This window comes from Magnolia sinica, chromosome 6 (genome assembly GCF_029962835.1).
Source record: "Magnolia sinica isolate HGM2019 chromosome 6, MsV1, whole genome shotgun sequence".
In the NCBI taxonomy this organism is placed as follows: Eukaryota; Viridiplantae; Streptophyta; class Magnoliopsida; order Magnoliales; family Magnoliaceae; genus Magnolia; species Magnolia sinica.
In genome coordinates, this window is record NC_080578.1 from 41,354,858 (window position 1) to 41,374,449 (window position 19,592).

At 43.6% G+C, this 19,592-nt stretch overlaps 1 pseudogene; it reads left to right on the forward strand.

The window, feature by feature from the left end:
• The first annotated feature begins 522 nt into the window (after positions 1-522).
• Positions 523-19,592, forward strand: part of LOC131249603 (uncharacterized) — a 114,426-nt pseudogene continuing 95,356 nt past the window's right edge.

Consider the following 19,592-nt stretch of genomic DNA (forward strand, 5'->3'; position numbering starts at 1 on the left):
TGTTGAACTTAGTCATAAGCTCTTCTAAAGCAATGTAAAACTAGAAAGACTTCTAGGAATGGGCAGAAATCAAAAGGATATGAGCTATGAAATTTGCAAATCAAACTCTTTTCCTAAACCACCTATAATTAGGAAAACGTTTACATCAGGTAGCAATATAAGGGACACCCCTATTTTTCATTCACGTGGAAACTTGGGACACTACAAGTTTGAGTGACATACATTTGGTGTGTCTCACTACACTTCCAGGTTAAACTATTCTAGAAAATTTAAACCAACCGAAAAAACATTACCAAAACCGAAGAGTCCTTCAAAATGCATACCAAAAGAAGGAAGGAAACAACCTACTCCATCTAAAATGACAAAAAGAATAGAGGAGTTATAAAATCAGGAAGCTCAACTGAATCGAAAAACCAAAGAACTAATGAGAAATGGGTATTGGGTTCAGTTGCAGAGAAATCCAAACAACCCCAAGGCGAAGATAAAATACCATCTCAAAAGAAAGTTATGACCAAATGGGTAATGAAGAATAAGAACAACTGCCTTGTAATTCATACCGCTCTCAAACCAAACAACAGTTCTAAGTGGTATCTTGATAGCTGCTGCTCCAGACACATGACCGGTGACTGGAGCAATTTCTGTGATTATTCTGAATTTGATGGAGGATCGGTTACATATGGAGATGGGAGCTCTGCTGAGATAATTAGGCAAGGAACAATAGTTGGCCCAGGATTGCCCAAGATTGAAAATGTTCTGTGTGTAGAAGGATTAAAACATAACCACCTGAGTATTTCCCAAATTTGTGATAAAGAACACATGGTCACATTCTCCAAAGCTGTGTGCAAGATCTCAGACCTTGTAAGAAAATTCATTATAAAAGGTCTTCGCACAACTGACAACATCTACATAATTGAAAGTAGCGGGGATAATGTCATATCTACAAGATGCCACATGGCTGTAAATAATGAAACCAAGTTATGGCACCAAAGACTTGGACATGCCCATTACCGAAACTTGGCAAAGTTAAGCTCAAAAAATTTGGTGAGAGGTCTACCCAAGATTCAAAAGGAAGAGAAGATTATTTGCGGTGATTATCTCAAAGGCAAACAAATAAAAGTTGGACATAAAAAGACAAATTGTATCAACTTCCAAACCACTTGACTTATTGCATATGGATCTTGTGGGTCCCACCAAAGTTGAGAGCCATAGTAGAAAAAGATATTTTTTTGGTAGTGGTAGATGATTACCCCAGATTCACATGGGTTGCTTTTTTAAGGAAAAAAATCTGGTGCATTTGATGAATTCCAGATTATGGCAAAACAACTCCAAAATGAGAAAGTATATTGCATAAATTGAATAAGGAGTGATCACGGTGGCGAATTTGAAAATGATCGATTTCAAAAGTATTGTGATGCGAATGGAATACAACATGAATTTTCAACCCCAAAAACACCACAACAAAATGGAGTGGTTGAAAGAAAGAACCGGGTATTGTAACGACCTTGGAAATTTTGTGCTAATCTTTCCTTAAGTAGTTGTTTTTGGGGTAATTAACGCTATACTCAATTGCTTGTGAAATTCACATCAATCACTTTAAATTGTATCTACATGACTCAAAACTTGTAGATTAGTTAGCGCTATGTTACTCTGAAATCTGGGATCCATCGCTAAATCCAGTTGTTCTGGGGAATTTTTGGAAGTTCTGGATCGGACCTGGACCGCGCGTCGAAAGTCCGATGGCGATGATCTTAGGCTGTTGCGGTCACCGAGTTGGGCTTGACCATCACCTCGAAAATCAAGTCCATGTGATGTTCTGGGTCGATTTGATTGAGTTCGGAGTGAAGAGTGTGAGAACGGTTGGAAATTTAATAAGCTTTTATGAAATCTGAGTCGTGTCGCTTGCGCGATGATTTTAAGCTATCTGACCGTTGGATTCTGACCCAATTTCACCCTCTGATCAGGGAAGGTGGCCCAGGCATATCCTAGTGCTTGTGGACCTGATCGAGATTCCGTGACCGTTGAATTGAGTGTGGTCCGCCACGGCTGATCTGAAGAGCCGGTCGGTACGAAAACTCAGCTTGACCTAGATCCATGGTCAAAGAGCTTAAGTCCCACCTTTCGTGGTATTTGGCCCACCAGAAGTGCTTCGTTGGATCGAGAGAGGCTTGCTTTGGTTATAACCTAAGTATACCTTGTCCCTGGGGTTATTTTCATTAATATAAGCCTATTTATAGTCCTTAAACCCTAGCTCTCTTTTCCATACGAATTTTCTCTAACCCTAGCTTGGAAAGAGAGTGGAAAAGAGAGAGAAAGTGAGAGAGAAGTTGGTGAATCATCTTGGATTTTTCCTATTCTTCTTCATCCTTGAAACCTTCATTTTGAATCGTTATTCTGTTTTACGAGTTCATCTTGGGGTAAGTTAACCTAACCCTAATCCTTGTTAGAGCTTAGATTAGTCTTGGTGTCGTTGTATCTCATTTCTATCTTTGTTTTAGGGTATATCGCCGTTGATGAAGACAACTCGTCTAAATCAATTCGGTGTTTCTTTCTCGCTTAAGGTGCGGACTTTAAGTGTATAGGTTATAGTTTTCAAGGCTTTCAATGCCGATTAATGATTTATTCTTGTTATGGATGAGATTTCACATGCCAAATGTTGTGTTTATGTTGTGCTCCTGATATACATGTGTTATATTGAGATTTGTGTATTCTATGTGTATGTATAAAGTACCGTATACGTATAAAATATGCACTTATATTTTCCATGATTATTTGTCATGTATGTATGCTGGATGTATGTGTGACAACTCCTTGGTAAAAGGAATTGTCCAAATGCTTGTATTTCAACATACGTCATGTGTGTTGTTCCATGTATTCTAAGTGTTTGTAGAAATGTCTGAATGATCTAAAGTGTGATATTTCAACCTAGTATGGGCGTTGAGAAGCGATTCTCAACTCTCCCACTAGTGTGTATGATTTCCTTCTTGCTAGTTACATTCCTTGTTATTTAATTTCAAGCATTACTTATGCTTACATTTATGTTAAGTTGATATTCTTCAGATGCTTGAGTACCACTTGATTTAAGTTGTTGTTCCATTACTGTTTTACATTCAATATGAATATCTGTTGTAGTGTAAGGTGTGTGGGACTATGCATTAGTCCAGAAAATCGGTAATCGGCCTTAAGATCGTGGCTGAGGTTGCTTTCGCCACGTAGGACGTATTAGACGAACCCGAGTCGTATTAGAGTTGTCGGCAGTGGTTTGGCCACGCGGAGTGTTTGCACACTCTATGTCGTTCAACCCAACGTGCGCTCGTGCTAGTCGAGTTCGTCAAGTAACCCGATTGTCCGATGTATGTTCACCATGTATGGACGCTACTGTTTGAATCTAGGGTACCGAACTTACCAATGAAATTCTATTAACCATGATACCTTAATCCGCTAAGACTCATGAGCCGAACATAGTGGTATGGGACACCGTAGTCGAGCTGTCGGCCTACGCTGGGGTGACGAGCTTCCCGTAGTGACCAGTGAGCAACTAAACTCGTGAGCCGATTATGGTGGTATGGGACACTATATTCGTGCTGTCGGCCTACATTGATTGGTGACGAGCCCTTTGTAGTGACCTCGAGCATGCCTGGATACTGCTTTGAGGTGACGAGCCTTGGTGTAGTAACGAAGGTATGATAGGCGTGCATTGATTGGTGACGAGCCCTTTGCTACGACCTGAAACTATATGATCGTATGAGATGTCTAGGATTGACGACCCTAGAATGGATCACTGTTTAGATGGTGATATGAGGAAGGTATCTTAGCTTCCCAATCCTGCTGTATGAAAAGGACTAATAACAACTTGGTAATCATATCCATGCACCGCATTTGCATGTGCTTTGTAGATGTGGCGCACTTTGAGGTGGTGTCATGCGTAATCTAAGATGAAGACACTGAGGGTGTACGCGTAAGGGCATGCATCATTTTACATACATCCTTGCATTAACAAGAGTACTTAGGATTTATTTAATTGTTTTGCTTTATCATTACTGCTTGATTGAACTGATAACATGTTAACCAGTGCCTTATTGTTCCACTGAGTTGATCACTCACTCCCACGTTCTGGGGCGGTGTTAAACACCCACCAGACTCTGTCTTAGGTTCTGATGTTGCAGATGTTGATGCGACTTCTCAGGCAGAGCGGGAGATGGATGATGATGAGGCTGCTTTCACTTATATGCAGTTTTCAGACGGGTTCTAGAAAGCCTTGTTCTGATGCGCGGGATTCTGGGATTATTTTTGGGAATTAAATGATGTAATTTTGATACTTGTAATGTTGATAGTAACACTTTCATTACGACCTGGTTTGTATATGTACTTCAGGGATATGCACTTATACACATATATTTCTATAAGTCTTTCGCTTGTTTTCTTCACTTATCCCTAAATTATATATGTGCTTTGGCTTAATCTATTTCATGTTTTATGCACTAATATAGTCAACATACATCCATCATTAAATATGTTGCATAAGTGATGTTTTGGAACTCGGGAGCTGAGTTATGCTCGACCCCCGAATTTCAGGGCGTTATAAGTTGGTATCAAAGCATGATCTGGATTAAACCGGACCTGGGTTATGGTCACACACCGCACGTTGTCGCCACTTTAGTGTATTTGGGTGCGGGTCTATCGTAGATTTTGTGTTTGTGCTCCGTAGCTTCTATTGGCGAAAGTTTCTTGAAAATGTTCATCGAGATCGAGTCTGTGCTCTCTCCTAGTCACACACAGCGACCCGAAACTTTTTCTAGATCATCTATTAATGAGTTTAGATGGTTCATCATCTTGTTTTAACCCTTAAACCTTCAAGAAATCTTTATTTTAATCAGATTTCTGCCAGAATGGCCCGATAGGCGTCAAATCATGCAAGGGGCCGATCGGGGCATTTCCTGTGGGGCCCCGGGGGGGAACCACACTTTTCCAAGCATGGGGGATCAGGAGGACCTCGCCCAAACGGCGAGGCATCGCCGGTCAGTCCAGAGACCGGCGATGCCATCGCCGGTTCGACGAGGGCTCGCCGATCAGAGGGCCGGGCTGTGCTGGCGCAGGCCGATGATTTCTAGGCCTTGTATGGCCCACCCCTCCATAGTTTTCAGCTTAAAACCTTTTCTATAACCTACTTCCTTCATAATCTCCCCTTTAAGCTCTCCTTTTCTTGAAAACCTTCTCCAAACCCTTTCAAATCTCTTCCAAATCTTCTTCTTCCATTTTCGTGCAAACCCCATCACCCTATCTCAAAACCCTCACTCCCATTGCTGATTTCACTCCTTTTCCTTCTCATTTGAGCTCTCACATTCCCTTTTGGGCCCTTAAGTGTGTGGAAGCTTCACCATCTTCCTATTTCTCTCTTTCTCTCATTTCTCATGGCCCTCTTTGAGATTGTCATGGCCATCTTTTTCATTTCTTTCCTTCTTTCTTTGATGAGGAAGAAGAGAGCGCCCGTGGATGAAGCCGGGCCTTGCCGTCCAACCCGTGCACGGAGGCCAAGAGGTGCCGCCACGAGCACATCCGCCACTCGTGAATTCCAGACCAAGCGGGACCTCGATCCTCGAGATCCTATTGGTAGGAGCTTGTTGGTAGAGTTGTCGCATGGAGTCTATGAAGGCCGTAGAGTCCTTTTTGAGGCTCATGTCGATCCGCGGTTGTATGGCGAGTTTCTGTTGTTGGAGCACCTGGAAGGGGCTAGTTGGTGTCCCTTGTTTGAAGGCGAGTATCGCACGAATGCTAACACTGTTCGAGCCTTTTATGCCAATATTCTGGAGCATTCTGGAGCCTCTGCAGTTCAAGATTCCTTGTGTAGCGGTCGAGTGGGTATTGTCAATGTTGCTTTGATATCCCGACTCTGAATGTGCCACTTGGTGAAGTGCATGCCGCGAGAAGAATGTGAGCAGTGTGCGCGAAGGATCGTCGCACCCGATCCTTGTGTGGTCATCTAGTCGAATGGCAGCCTAATAAGAGTCTTCTGGCTACCTACATGACGGATGACTTCCGTTTGCTTCATCACATGTGTACGTTCAATGTATACCCAAGGTGGAGCAATCGCAGCGAGTGTACACGCTTGATGGTAGATTTTCTGTATCAGGTGGGGCAGGAAGCGAAGTTGTGTGTGCCGACGTACGTCCTGCGCCAGATTATTCTCATCGCTCGTTCGAGTAGGAGGACCAAGTCGCTTCCATTTGGCCGCCTCATTTGCAAGCTTGCACATGAGTTTGGCTATAGGCTTGGAGCAGAGAAGCCGATTCCTGTTCATCATATCAATCTGAGGACTCTTAAGCAGATGGAGATCGGTTCTGGTCGGCAGCCTCAGAGGGATGAGGGAGCCTGAGGGCGGTGATGAAGAGAGTTATGCTGAAGGTGGTGCAGAGGTTGAGGAAGAAGAGTAGGACGAGGAAGAGGATGAGGCACAGGATGCGAGTGATAGCTCTCCTCCTGTGGCGCCAGAGCAGAGCGCAAAGCAGACTGCCAGAGATGCCCGTCTTACACGGCTTGAAGAAGGGCAGGCTGTTTTACGCCGGGATATTGTTGATCTTCGAGGCCTTGTTAAACATAAGTTTAAGAAGGTGACTCGAACTCTGAAGTCTATCTTGTGTTGTTTGCAGGATAAGGGTGCTCCGCCTCTATCTCCTGATTCCGACGAGTAGCTGTCGTCGTGGCCATCTGTTGTTTTTTTTTCTTTTTTTTTCTGTGTGTAGCCATTGTTGGATTTGTAGTTGGAGTTGTTGTAGTTGTTTGTGGTTGTTGTAGTTGTTGTGGTTGTTTGAAGTGTTAGATGTTGTTGTTTACATGCTTTCCTAGTCGTGGTTCATGTATTGCTGCACTACTTGTATTGCGACGTTTTTGATTAATGGAATGCATGTTGTTTGTCTTTGGAGTTGTGCTGTGTTGCTGTGCGGATGGATTATGTGACGTAGAATCTGACAGGTTGCATCCTCTATTGAATATAGGGATATTTCCTAAGGGTTCGAAGTCTTCGGCCTGTCTCTCTTTGATTGAGTCGCTTGCTGGGGTTCCTCCCTTGAGCGATAGCCAGTCAGATCCACAGGCGGGTCCGTCTCATGGCGGTGTTGGGCCGACACCTATGGCTCCTCCAGTCACGCCCTCAGTTCCTGAGTCGAGCCGTGCACCTTCTGCTCCACCTGCTGATAAGTTTTAGCGAGATGATCTTTGTTGATGCGGCGAGCATTGCAGCGCACCACCACCACCGGCGCAGGAGTTCCTCTCTTCCATGGCGGGCATCTTGCTCAGTCAGTAGGGGAGACTCCAACTGTTTCACCTATGCCTCCATCGGGGAGCGCCAGTGCCAGCGGCACTTTCTAATTCCAGCGCTTGCGACCTCCTACGTTTATAGGTCTCATAGACCCGAGGAGGCCGAGTATTGGATCGACCGCATCTCTAAGATGCTGAAACCGCTGCACTACTCTGAGGTTGAGCAGGTTAAGCTTGCCTCCTTCATATTTGAGAAGGAGGCCAGTCTGTGGTGGGACAGTGTTCTTCGCACTGTCGAGAAAGGCTTTGTGTGGTCGTGGTAGGCGTTTGAGGCACACTTCCATGAGAAGTATTTCCCGGTTACACACCGACATGAGAAGGAGAGTGAGTTCCTTCGCCTCCGCCAGGGAGGGTTGTCGGTGACGGAGTATGAGAACCAGTTTACTGAGCTGGGTCGGTATGTTCCTTTGATCCTGGGCGATCAATCGATGAGGATGCATCGTTTCTCTGAGGGATTGAGACCTGAGATCCGATCGAAGATTTGCTGTGCTAGCATTTCTTCTTATGCGGAGCTGGTGAGCATGTCCTTGCGAGCGAAGTAGGATGGGGATAGATCGTCTCGCATGCGAGCACTGATGGTTCCTAAGCCGCGACCGGACTTTCAGGGTGCACCTTTCCTCGGCAAGAGGCCGCGAGCAGATTCTCCTCCGAGGCGTTCAGCGCCGCCCGCTCAGCAGATGAGAGCTGATCTTCGATGTTCCTATTGTGGGAAGACAGGGCACTTGGACCGTTTTTGCTTCTCCCGTATGCGAGCCAGTGGTTTTACTCCACCACAGAGGATTAGCCGTCCGATGCCTCAGGTTATTTCTCCTCCACCTCTTCGATCGGCGCCAGCTCATCCATCCTTCAAACCTACAGTTCCTAGCTTCAGGCCACCTCAGCGGCCCATGGTTCCTCCGTCGAATCGTCAGCAGCAGGCTCGAGTTCATGCACTTTCAGCTGAAGCGCCTATGTCTGACTTAGTGCCGAGGTCCTTCGAGGTGACAGCGCACATTGAAGGTATTCCCGTTTCTATGTTAGTGGATGCAGGGTCCACTACTTCTCTTATATCTTATGCGGCAGTTAGGCGTTTGGGTTTGAGATCTGTTCCTATGCAAGGAGTGACACTTACTACTGCTACGGGAATTTCCTCTGCTTTGGGCAAGCGTTGTTTGGATTGTTTGGTCGATCTTGGAAGTGGATCGATCCGTGTTGATTTCTTAGTCACACCGCTTTATCACTACGATATTATTATGGGTATGGATTAGCTCACGAGGATGCGAGCTGAGATTGATTGTGAAGCTAGATCAGTGACGATCCATGGACCTGAGGGCAAGATTGTTACTTTCCTAGTTCAGGTCAGTTACCCTCTTCGTATTGATTATTATTCTTCTCTGTTGGAGAGTATGGCTGAATCGGCGTTAGTTAGTATGCCGGTAGTTCGGGAATTTAAAGATATGTTTGAGTCGATTACTGGATTACCTCCTCAGCGTGAGATTGATTTTGCTATCGATCTTATGCTTGGTGCGGCGCCCATTTCTTTACCCACCTATCGTATGCCTCTGAGTGAAATGGAGGAGTTGAGGAAGGAGATAGATGGTTTGCTGGATCTGAGTTTTATTCGGCCTAGTGTGTCTCCTTGGGGAGCACTGTTTGTTTGTGAAGAAGAAGGATGGTTCCTTGCGATTGTGTATTGATTATCGCAGTTGAATTTGGTAACTGTGAAGAATAAGTACCCTTTGCCCGGATTGATGATCTGTTTGATCGGTTGAAGGGGGCACGGTACTTTTGAAAGGTTGATCTGCGATCGAGGTATCATCAGTTGAGAATCAAGGATGAGGGTGTCGAAGACCGCTTTCAGGACTACCGGTCATTATGAGTTCCTTGTGATGTCGTTCGTCTTACGAACGCACCGGCCGTGTTTATGGATCTGATGAACAGGTGTTTCGGCCATTCTGTTTCGATTCGTCATCGTTTTTATTGATGACATCTTGATTTATTCGAGGGGACGAACACGAGGAGCACTTAAGAGTGGTTTTGGATACTCTTAGGAAGAATCGACTTTTTGTGCAGTAAGTGTGATTTCCGGAAAGAGGAAGTCAAGTTCTGGGACATGTGGTGTCCAAGGAAGGGATAGTCGTCGATCTTGCCAAGGTAGGTGCAGTGCAGGACTGAAGCAGCCTGGTTAGTTAATGAGGTAAGGAGTTTTCTAGGTCTTGCAAGCTATTATCGACGCTTTATTTAGGACTTCTCGAAGATTGCCGGACCGTTGTCGTAGTTGACATGGAAGGATTTGAAGTTTGCTTGGAATGAGCGGCGGAGTTAGCTTTTCAAGAGTTGAAGGACAAGTTGACGTCCGCCCCTGTGCTAGTATTGCCAGAGCAAGGGGTTAAGTATATTATATATACTGACGCCTCTCGCGTTGATCTGGGTTGTGTCCTTATGTAGAAGGACAGGGTGATTGCTTATGCTTCGCGTCAGTTGAGGAAACACAAAGAGAATTACCCTACGCACGACCTGGAATTAGCAGTTGTCGTTTTCGCATTAAAGCTCTGGAGACATTGCCTTTATGGTGAGGAGTTCGAGCTCTTTTGCGACCATAAGAGCCTTAAGTATATTTTCACCCAGCGTGACTTGAAATGAGGCAGCGTCGATGGATGGAAACATTGAAGGACTTTAAGTTCGATGTTTCTTACCATCTGGGCAAGGCGAACCTTATGGCAGATGCGTTGAGTCGCAAGAAGGCTATTGAGTTTGCGGCTCCGCTGATAGCAGAGTGGGATATGTTGGAGTTTGTGCGAGATTTTGAGCAGAAGCTTATGGTGGTTGAGCCGTATGAGGTTATCGCACACATTCGTGTACAGCCCCTTATCGACGAGAGGATCGTTGCAGCTCAGGCAGATGATGAGCTTTTGGTGAAGATGAGGAAGCGGGTTGGTATAGATGAGAACTCCGACTGGAGTGTTAGTTCTGATGGGGGCTTACGTTTTTGTGGCCGGTTATGTGTTCCTGACATCCCTGACTTGAGACAGGAGGTTCTCGAGTTAGCCCATAGTTCTAAACTTGCGATGCATTCAGGTAGCACGAAGATGTATTAGGATATGAGGAGATCTTATTGGTGGGACAATATGAAGGTCCAGATTGCTGAATTTGTTTCTCATTGTCTCACGTGCCAGCAGGTCAAGGCAGAGCATCGCCGACCTCCTGGATTGTTGCAGCCCATGCCCATAGCTGAATGGAAGTGGAATTTCATCTCTATGGATTTTATCTCTGGGTTGCCGAGGACGAGGAAGGGATATGACTCTATTGGGGTGATCGTCGACCGATTAACGAAGTCGGCGTATTTCTTACCGATCAGAGTCACTAACTCTGCAGACAAGTTGGCTAGGTTGTATATCAAGGAGATAGTACGTCTGCATGGAGTTTCCCTGGAGATTGTGTCTGATAGAGACACGTGTTTTACATCTATCTTCTGGACTCGTATCCAGGAAGCGATGGGTGTGAAACTGAAGTTCAGCACCGCGTTTCATCCGCAATCAGATGGCGAGACGGAGCGCGTGAATCAAGTCTGGAAGATATGTTGCGAGCTTGTGTTTTGAATTTCAAAGACGGTTGGGATGATTGTCTTCAGTTGCCGAGTTCGCATATAATAATAGTTTCCAAGTGAGTATCGGCATGACTCCCTATGAGGCGTTATATGGTCGCCCGTTCGAGCACCACATTGTTGGGCGAGATTGGTGAGTGTAGTTTGCTTGGTCCGGAGTTGGTGCAGGTGACTTGAGAGAAGGTTGACATTATTCGACGTCGACTTCTGAGTAGGCAAAAGAGTTATGCTGATTCGAGGCGTCGACCGCTTGAGTTTGAGGTTGGAGACCATGTGTTTTTGAAGGTCTCTCCTATGAAGGGAGTTCTGCGGTTCGGTAAGAAGGAAGCCGACGCCGAGATTTATTGGTCCATTTCAAGTTCGGATCGAGTGGGAGCGGTAGCATATCGCCTTGCTTTGTCCACACCTCTTGCGGGCGTGCATAACATATTTCCTATGACCAGTCCTGGGTCAACTACGACCGATCGTCACATATTATCAGTTGGGAGCAAGTGCGGTTGAGTGAGGATGCCACTTATGTCTGCGACCGATGCGTATTCTCGACAGGAGGAGCAGGTATTGCGTAGCAAGGCTATTTGCTCTTGTGAAGGTGCTATGGACGCATCATGGTGTGGAAGAGGCTACTTGGGAATCTGAAGCTGAGGTCAGGAAGACCTACCCTCTGATCCTTGAAGATTATATGAAGGTATGAATTTCGAGGATGAAATTTTCTTTAAGGGGGTAGACTGTAATGACCTTGGAAATTTCGTGCTTATCTTTCCCTAAGTAGTTGTTTTTGGGGTAATTAGCGCTATACTCGATTGCTTGTGAAATTCGCATCAATCACTTTAAATTGTATCTGTATGACTCAAAACTTGTAGAATAGTTAGCGCTATGTTACTCTGAAATCTGGGATCCATCGCTAAATCCAGTTGTTCGGGAATTTTTGAAAGTTCGGTTGGACTGACCGCACGTCGAAAGTCCGATGGCGATGATCTTAGGTTATGGTCACCGAGTTGGGCTTGACCATCACCTCAAAAATCAAGTCCATGTGATGTTATAGGTCGATTTGTTTGGTTTCGAGTGAAGAGTGTGAGAACGGTTGGAAATTTAATAAGCCTTTATGAAATGAGTCGTGTCGCTTGCGCGATGATTTTAAGTTATCTGACCATTGGATTTCGACCCAATTTCACCCTCTCGATCAAGGAAGGTGGCCCGGGCATATCCTTGTGCTTGTGGACTGATCGAGTTTCGTGACCGTTGAATTGAGTGTGGTCCGCCACGGCGGATCTGAATCCGATCGGTACGGAAACTCGGCTTGACCTAGATCCATGGTCAAGGAGCTTAAGTCCGACCTTTCGTGGTTTTAGGCCCACCAGGAGTGCTTCGTTGGATCGAGAGAGGCATGCTTTAGTTATAACCTAAGTATACCTTGTCCCTAGGGTTATTTTCATCAAAGTTAGGCCTATTTATAGTCCTTAAACCCTAGCTCTCTTTTCCATACGAATTTTCTCTAACCCTAGCTTGGAGAGAGAGTGGAAAAGAGAGAGATAGTGAGACAGAAGTTGGTGAATCATCTTGGATTCTTTCCTGTTCTTCTACATCCTTGAACCTTCACTTTGAATCATTATTTTGACAGTTCTGAGTTCATCTTTGGGTAAGTTAACCTAACCCTAACCTGTGTTAGAGCTTAGATTAGTCTTGGTGTTGTTGTATCTCATTTCTATTCTTGCCTTAGGTTATTCTATCGCCGTTGACGAAGACAACTCGTCTAAATCAGTTCGGTGTTTCTTTTCTGGCTTAAGGTGCGGACTTTAAGTGTATAGGTTATGGTTTTCAAGGCTTTCAATGCCAGTTAATGATTTATTCTTGTTATGGATGGGATTTCACATGCCAAATGTTGTGTTTATGTTGCGTTCCTGATATGCATGTGTTATATTAAAATTTGTGTATTCTATGTGTATGTATAAAGTACCATATACGTATAAAATATGCACTTGTGTTTGTCATGATTATTTGTCATGTATGTATGCTAGATGTATGTATGACGACTCCTTGGTAAAAGGAATTGTCCAAATGCTTGTTTTTCAACATACGTCATGTATGTTGTATCATGTATTCTAAGTGTTTGTAGAAATGTCTGAATGATCTAAAATGTGATATTTCAACCTAGTATGGGCGTTGAGAAGCGATTCTCAACTCTCCCACTAGTGTGTGTGATTTCCTTCTTGCTAGTTACATTCCATGTTATTTAGTTTCAAGCATTTCTTATGCTTACATTTATGTTAAGTTGATATTCTTCAGATGCTTGAGTACCACTTGATTTAAGTTATTGTTCCATTACTGTTTTACATTCAATATGAATATCTGTTGTAGTGTAATGTGTGTGGGACTATGCATTAGTCCAGGAAATCGGTAATCGACCTTAAGATCGTGGTTGAGGTTGCTTTCGCCACGTAGGACATATTAGACGAACCCGAGTCGTATTAGAGTTGTCGGCAGTGGTTTGGCCACGCGGAGTGTTTGCGCACTCTATGTCGTTCAACCCAACGTGCGCTCGTGCTAGTCGAGTTCGTCAAGTAACCCGATTGTTTGATGTATGTTCACCATGTATGGACGCTACTGTTTGAATCTAGGGTACCCAACTTACCGATGAAATCTATTAACCTTGGTACCTTGATCCGCTAAGACTCATGAGCTGGACATGGTGGTATGGGACACCGTGGTCGAGCTGTCGGCCTACGCTGGGGTGACGAGCCTCCCCGTAGTGACCAATGAGCAACTAAACTCGTGAGCCGATTATGGTGGTATGGGACACTATATTCGTCTTTGTCGGCCTACATTGATTGGTGATGAGCCCTTTGTAGTGACCTCGAGCATGCTGGATACCGCATTGAGGTGATGAGCCTTGTTGTAGTAATAAAGGTATGATAGGCGTGCATTGAATGGTGACGAGCCCTTTGCTACGACCTACAACAATATGATCGTATGAGATATTTAGGACTAACGACCCTAGAATGGATCACTGTTTGGATGGTGATATGAGGAAGGTATCTTAGCTTCCCAATCCTGCTGTGTGAAAAGGACTAATAACAACTTGGTAATCATATTCATGCACCGCATTTGCATGTGCTTTGTAGATGTGGCGCACTTTGAGGTGGTGTCATGCGTAACGTAAGATGAAGACGCTGAGGGTGTACGCGTGAGGGCACGAATCATTTTACATACATCCTTGCATTAACAAGAGTACTTAGGATTTATTTAATTGTTCTGCTTTATCATTACTGCTTGATTGAACCGATAACATGTTAACCAGTGCCTTATTATTCTACTGAGTTGATCACTCACTCCCACGTTCTGGGGCGGTGTTAAACACCCACCAGACTCTGTCTTAGGTTCTGATGTTGCAGATGTTGATGCGACTTCTGAGGCAAAGCGGGAGATGGATGATGATGAGGCTGCTTTCTCTTATATGCAGTTTTCAGACGGGTTCTAGCGAGTTTGTTCTGATGCGCGGGATTTTGGGATTATTTTTGAGAATTAAATGATGTAACTTGATACTTGTAATTTTGATAGAAACACTTTCATTACGACCTGGTTTGTGTATGTACTTCAGGAATTTGCACTTGTACACATATTTCTATAAGTCTTCCGCTTGCTTTATTCACTTATCCCTGAATTATATCTGTGCTTTGGCTTAATCTATTTCATATTTTATGCACTAATACAGACAACATACATCCATCATTAAATATGTTGCATAAGTGATGTTTTGGAACTCGGGAGCTGAGTTATGCTCGACCCCCGAATTTCAGGGCGTTACATATATTGTAGGAAATGAGCACAGTTATGCTAAATAGCAAGGACATGGCTAAAAGCTTCTAGGCCGAAGGTGTCAATACTATCTGGTACATAATCAATAAGGTGTATTTGATAGTAGGATTAAATAAAACATTGTATGAGTTGTGGTATGGGAAGCAACCTAGTGTGAAATACTTTCGTGTCTTCAGTAGCAAATGCTACATTCTTAAAGACAGAGAGCAACTTAGGCAAATTTGACTCTAAAAGTGATGACGGCATTTTCCTCGAATATTCCCTAAACAATCGTGCTTATAGAGTCTATAATTTTTGTGCTTATCTTTCCTTAAGTAGTTGTTTTGGGGTAATTAGCGCTTTACTCGATTGCTTGTGAAATTCACATCAATCACTTTAAATTATATCTGCATGGCTCTAAACGTGTAGATTAGTGAGCGCAACGTTACTCGAAATCTGGGATCCATCGCTAAATCCGGTTGTTCGGGGAATTTTTGGAAGATCTGGATCGGACTGGACCGCGTCGAAAGTCCGATAGCGATGATCTTAGGCATGGTCACCGAGTTGGGCTTGATCTTCACCTCGAAAATCAAGTCGATCCGATGTTCAGGTCGATTTGATTGAGCTCGGAGTGAAGAGTGTGAGAACAGTTGGAATTTATTAAGCTTTTATTGAAATTTGAGTCGTGTGCGCGACGATTTTAAGCATTCGACCGTTGGATTCGACCCAATTTCACCCTCGAATCGGGATAGTTGGCCAGGCATATCCTAGTGCTTGTGGACTGATCGAGTTTCGTGACCGTTGAATTGAGTGTGGTCCGCCACCTGATCGAAGAGCCGGTCGGTATGAAATCTCAGCTTGACCTAGATCCATGGTCAATGAGCTTAAGTCCGACCTTTCGTGGTTATAGGCCCACCAGAAGTGCTTCGTTGGATCGAGAAAGGCTTACTTTGGTTATAACCTAAGTATACCTTGACCCTAGGGTTATTTCCATCATTTTAAGGCCTATATATAGTCCTTAAACCCTAGCTCTCATTTCCATACGAATTTTCTCTAACCCTAGCTTGGAAAGAGAGTGGAAAAGAGAGAGTTAGTGAGAGAGATTGGTTGGTGATTCATCTTGATTCTTCCTTGTTCTTCTTCATCTTCGAACCTTCACTTTGAATCGTTCCTCTGACAATTCTGAGTTCCTTTGGGGTAAGTTAATCTAACCCTAACCTGTGTTAGAGCTTAGACTAGACTTGGTGTTGTTGTATCTCATTTCTATCCTTATATTAGGGTATTCTAGCGCCGTTGACGAAGACAACTCGTCTAAATCAGCTCGGCGGTTCTTTCTTCGCTTAAGGTGCGGACTTTAAGTGTATAGGTTATGGTTTTCAAGGCTTTCAATCCCAGTTAGTGATTTATTCTTGTTATGGATGAGATTTCACATGCCAAATGTTGTGTTTACATTGCTTTCCTGACATGCATGTGCTATATTGAGATTTGTGTATTCTAAGTGTATTTATAAAGTACCGTATACGTATAAAATATGCACTTGTGTTTGCCATGATTATTTGTCATGTATGTATGCTAGATGCATGTATGACAACTCCTTGGTAAAAGGAATTGTCTAAGTGCATGTATTTCAACATACGTCATGTATGTTGTTCCACGTATGCTAAGTGTTTGTAGAAATGCATGAATGATCTAAGTGTAACTTATTACACTAATTGTGGGCGTTGAGAAGTGATTCTCAATACTCCTATTGATGCGCATGTTTTTCTTTATGCAGTTACATTCCAAGTTATTTAAATTCAAGCATCTCCTATGCTTACATTTATGTTAAGTTGATATTCTTCAGATGCGTTTGTGCCATGATTTGAGTTATTGTTCCATTACTGTTTTACATTCCATATGAATATCTGTAGTAGTGTAGGATATTTGGGACTATGCCTTAGTCCAGGAGATCGGTAATTGACCCTATATTCATGGTTGAGATTGCTTTCGCCACGTAGGACGTATTAGACGAACCCGAGCCGTATTAGAGTTGGCGGCAGTGGTTTGGCCACGCGGAGTGTTTGCGCACTCTATATCGTTCAATTCAACGTGCGCTCGTGCTAGTCGAGTTCGTCAAGTAACCCGATTGTCTGATGTATGTTAACCATGTATGGACGCTACTGCTTGAATCTAGGGTACCGAACTTACCAGTGAAATCCTAATAACCATGGTACCTGATCCGCTAAGACTCATGAGCCGGACATGGTGGTATGGGACACCGTGGTCGAGCTGTCGGCCTACGCTGGGGTGACGAGCCTCCCCGTAGTGACCAGTGAGCAACTTAACTCGTGAGCCGATTATGGTGGTATGGGACACTATATTCGTGTTGTCGGCCTACATTGATTGGTGACGAGCCCTTTGTAGTGACCTCGAGCATACATGGATACCGCAAGGAGGTGACGAGCCGATCTGTGGTAGTAAGGGCATGAAAGGCGTGCATTGATTGGTGACGAGCCCTTTGCTACGACCTCAACTATATGATCGTATGAGATATCTAGGATTGACGACCCTAGTATGGATCACTATTTGGATGGTGATATGAGGAAGGTATCTTAGCTTCCCAATCCTGTTGTGTGAAATGGACTAATAACAACTTGGTAATCATATCCATGCACCGCATTTGCATGTGCTTTGTAGATGTGGCGCACTTTGAGGCGATGTCATGCGTAACGTAAGATGAAGACGCTGAGGGTGTACGCGTGAGGGCACGCATCATATTGCATTCACCCTTGCATTAACAAGAGTACTTAGGATTTAATTACTTATCCTGCTTTATCATTACTGTTTGATTGAACTGATAACATGTTAACCAGTGCCTTATTGTTCCACTGAGTTGATCACTCACTCCCACGTTTCTGGGGCGGTGTTACACACCCACCAGACTCTGTCTTAGGCCCTGATGTTGCAGATGTGGATGCGACGTCGAGGCAGCGGAGCGGATGACGACAGTGCCTTCTCCTATATGCGTTCGAACGGGTTCTAGCGAGCCTCGTTCTGATGCGCGGGATTTCTGGGATATATTTTGGGGACTGAAATGATGTAACTTGATACTTAAATTTTGATAAATAACACTTTTACACGATCTGGTTGTATATGTAATTCAGGGATTTACACTTGTACACATATTTTACTATAAGTCTTCCGCTTGCTTTATTCACTTATCCCTGAACCATATATGTGTTTTGGCTGAAATACTTTCGTGTCTTCGGTAGCAAATGCTACATTCTTAAAGACACAGAGCAACTTAGGCAAATTTGACTCTAAAAGTGATGACGGCATTTTCCTCGAATATTCCCTAAACAGTCATGCTTATAGAGTTTATAATTTAAGGACTCTTACTGTACAAGAATTTGTTAATGTGGTTGTTGATGACCAACCACATGACGAAAATAGTCCTTCAACTAATATAGAAGATGATGTGGATTCATGTATAATAGGTAAATCTGATAACAAATCCATCTCCCCTAATGAACCTCAGCTTTTGCACAACACTCCATTCATTAACGATCATCCTTTCAATCAAATCATTAGAGATCCCAATGACAGTGTGAAAACTCGACGTCAACTTGAGGGTATTAATAGTCATTTTTGCTTCACCTCAAAGATTGAGCCCAAAAATGTTATAGAAGCTCTCCAAGATGAATACTAGATTGCGGCTATGCAAGATGAGCTACAACAATTTATGAGAAATGAGATAAGGCGACTAGTTCCTAGACCTTGATACAAAAATCATCGGAACCAAATGAATCTTCAAGAACAAATCCGATAAAGCTAGGAATGTGGTAAGAAATAAGGCAAGACTTGTGGCGCAAGGATATTCACAAATAGAGGGCATCAATTTTGATGAAACTTTTGCCCCAGTAGAGTGTCTTGAGTCTATAAGGATTCTCATGTCTATTACTTGCGCTTTATGACTCAAATTGTTTCGAATGGACATGAAAAACGCCTTTCTCAATGGTGTGCTTGAGGAAGAGGTATATGTTGAACAACTAAAGGGATTCTTAGATCCCAAGTATCCTCATCATGTATATCTATTAAGCAAATCGCTTTATGGTCTTAAACAAGCACCCCGTGCATGGTATGAGCACCTGACGTAATTTTTACTAGACCACCATTTTTGTCGGGAAAGTGTTGATAAAACACTATTTACACAAAAGATAGATAACTCCTTACTCATTGCCTAGATTTATGTGGATGACATAGTCTTTGGATCCACTTGTGAAGATGTTGCTCATAATTTTGCTAACTTAATGAAATCTGAATTTGAAATGAGCATGGTTGGTGAACTGAATTTCTTTCTGGGTCTACAAGTGAGCAAATGCATAATGGGATATTTGTATGTCAGTCCAAATACGCAAAAGATCTAGTCAAAAGATTTGGACTTGATTCTGGACGTACTCATCATACTCCCATGAGCACCACACTTAAACTTTTCAAAGATGTCAATGGCAAGAGTGTGGATCAACACTTGTACTGTAGCATGATAGGTAGCTTACTATACCTAACCATGAGTCGGCCGGATATAACTTTTAGCGTTGGTGTAACTCTACGGGGACAGGCATGACTTGAGGATCGATTTGATCGCCAGGAGGAGCATATGGCACAAACGGAGGAGAGACTTACAGGACTGGAGCAGATGGTGATGGCTCTACAATGCACGACTCAGCACATTGTCAACCTACTGACTTGTCACCATCTGCTCTGCATGATGCTGAGCCTGCACCGTGATCTTCTTTTCATCACATACATATGTTTATTGATTGTAATAGAGACATAGATATCTTTTTGGATGCCTTAAGTATGTGTGTATGTATGTGATGATCAATTTCTTTTTAGGGTATACATGTATATGTGTGATGGATGATAG